This window comes from Canis lupus, chromosome 34 (assembly GCF_048164855.1).
Source record: "Canis lupus baileyi chromosome 34, mCanLup2.hap1, whole genome shotgun sequence".
NCBI classification, from domain to species: Eukaryota; Metazoa; Chordata; class Mammalia; order Carnivora; family Canidae; genus Canis; species Canis lupus.
The window spans coordinates 12,677,501-12,680,350 of record NC_132871.1 but is presented as its reverse complement, the minus strand read 5'-3'; positions in this window follow the sequence as shown (position 1 = coordinate 12,680,350).

Below are 2,850 nucleotides of genomic sequence, written 5' to 3'. Positions count from 1 at the left end.
GGAGAACTCTGTAAAGTGCCATCAAGGGTCCCCTCTTGTTTTTATCTTTCCCAGTTGGGATATGGGGCTTTTCATGGAGATACTGATTTACAAGTGGCTCAGGATGTTCATAGATCAGGAAGGCAATTCAAAAACTCAGTTTTTATAGGGGCCCCAAATAAATTAGGGGGAAAAAAGTCACTCAAAAGTCAAACCTAGCTCTTTTTTTCTAACATCATGGTCTAGTTTTTACAAGCTTAAAATGAGATCAATTTTCTTGCTTAAGCAGTTTGCTATTAGAAACATTTCTGAAGTCTCTGGCAAAATAAAAAAGAGCATTAAGTAAGAAGACTAATCAGAAAAATATAAGAGACAGGAAAAGAAGGGATTTTCTGTCTCTGATTCTTTATTTTTTTGGTTTTATATTTTGAAAGATTTTATGCTAAAGTTATCTCCAAACCCAACGTGGGGCTCGAACTCACAACCTCAAGATCGAGAGTCTCATGCTCTACACACTAGGCTCACGAGGGGCCCCTCCCACCCCCCACCCCCATCGGTCTCTGGCTCTTTGATAAGGGACAGAACTGTTACGAAGAACCTTTGAGAATTTAATACAAATAGGTAACAAGATAAACATCAGTGTGGATTTTGAAGCAGGAAGTTGATTAATCATGAGTAAGAAGACTTGCTGTCCAAACGGAGCTGGCAATTTGTAAGTGAACAGAAGCTTGACTCCTAACTATGTAAATGATGAGAAGTATTTGTGCTTTTTGAGGGGTTCTGGCTCTAATCTGAGCCATGCCTGAAGTGCAAGTTATGAAGGTAACAGGACAAAACTAAACTAAGTGCTATCGCACTTTTTTCAAGCTCTAGGCACAAGCCTAATCTCTTCTATCACAAATTTGACTAAGATGGATCTACAGATAGATGAAAAAATATTCACTTGTATTCCTAAAAATCTACGAATTATCACCAATATTAAAGGAGAGAAAACATGAAGATATAGGCATATACTCAAGTTACCTATATGTCAAAGTTCTTAAAATTCTCAACTTGTGTAGAAAATATAATCTTATTTGTGTATAATGTTGCAGAACTTCTAAACAAATTAAACATTTCTGGTATTTAATTTCACCCCCTAATGAATAGTTACCTCAAAACGAACTTCTTTCTCTTACTAATGGCTCTGTACTACAATAAACAAGAACTGCATGAGAAGTTAGGCAGAAAGTAAAATCACACAATCTTAAAGGCTTTTTAACGAGATTTCAAACTTCTTTAAGAAGTCTATGCAATTTTCTTTGGAGAAGACTCAAAAGCAAGAGATTTGGCTTTTTCTTATGTTGTTGAAGTCCTTAGTAAGTCCACTAATCTATACTTTCATCCAATACAGAAAAAAAATAATTTTCACAGCAAACTTGGTCAACTGTACCTGTTTCCGAGTTTCATTTATATTTTAGTTCGTTTGCTTTTTCTTTAAAAGAATTTACTTATTTATTCATGAGAGACACAGAGAGGCAGAGACATAGAGGGAGAAGCAGGCTCCCTACTGGGAGCCTGATGGGGGATTTGATCCCAGGACCCCGGGATCATGACCTGAGCGAAAGGCAGACGCTCCACCACTGAGCCACCCAGGCGCCCCTAGTACTTTATTATTATTATTTTTAAATATTTTGTTTATTTGAGAGACCGAAAGAGAGCAAGAGTGAGCATGAACAGGGGGAGGGCAGAAGGAGTGGGAGAAGCAGACTCCCCGCTGAGCAGGGAACCCAGCTCAGGGCTCCATCCCAGGACCCCAGGATCACTACCTGAGCCAAAGGCAGACGCTTAACTGGCGCCCTATTTAGTTCTTCAAAAAATACCTTTCAGCTGATTCTTATTCTTCTCCTGTTTACTAATTTTTATGTTAGAAGACCAGCATTTGATTCTCAAAAGGAACACACTCACTAGAGAGCTTCTAAATTATATTCGTTACTTAACCAAATCCTCTTTAAATATCCTCTCCTGTGTAAAAGCAGATCTCCTTTAAAATTACTTCTTTTCTTGCCTTTTGTGCTACGCTAAATAACTTCAGTGTTAAGTTTGCATGTGTGTTGCTACTTCCTTACCTGTAACGTGACTAAGTAATACGGTGGGCTGTGAATCTGCATTCTACTGAAATGGTTCTGTGATCACAGACAACCGCGAAAGGGCCAAGGGAGGTCGTGTAGGAATGTGAACATGGGAGAGAAAGTGAGGCTCAGGGATGAGAAGACTGTACTATCATCATAAGAGAAGAAGGTAAAAGTGGCAAAGTGTGTCCAAATACCCAAGTTGTTACTATTTTCTTTCAGAATTTTCTGCTATGATTTTCGAAAGCACTTAACTTACGCATACTAAAATTTCAACTAGTCTAAAATATCTTAATAGCAAATATAAGAAAAGTTATAGTTTTCAAGTCCTAATCTTTTATAGTTCCACGGCCAAACTTTTATACTCACTATGGAATTGAAACAAGAATATAACCCACAAATGGGTTAGTTTCCCGGGGTTAGTTTTCACAATAATTCCATAATATCAGAGGAAATATTAAAAATGAATACAGTACTCAGTATAGTCAGAAAATCACCAAAAATCCCTTAGTTTTTGAAGCAGAATTTTTTTTCCAGCATTGTTTTCTTTTTGGTCGCAGTCTATGTTATATCCTTTGTAACGTCATTGCTATCATCTCTCAAAAAAATGTCCATCTACAAATTAATTAACTTTCTTGAGACAAATCCCTGGTATACTATTCTTCTGATTCCCATGAAAGACTCACTTTTAATATACAATTGCAGCTGCCCCACACTGCCAGTTACTGTGTCATACACACGCCTTAAAATTCTGTAATCA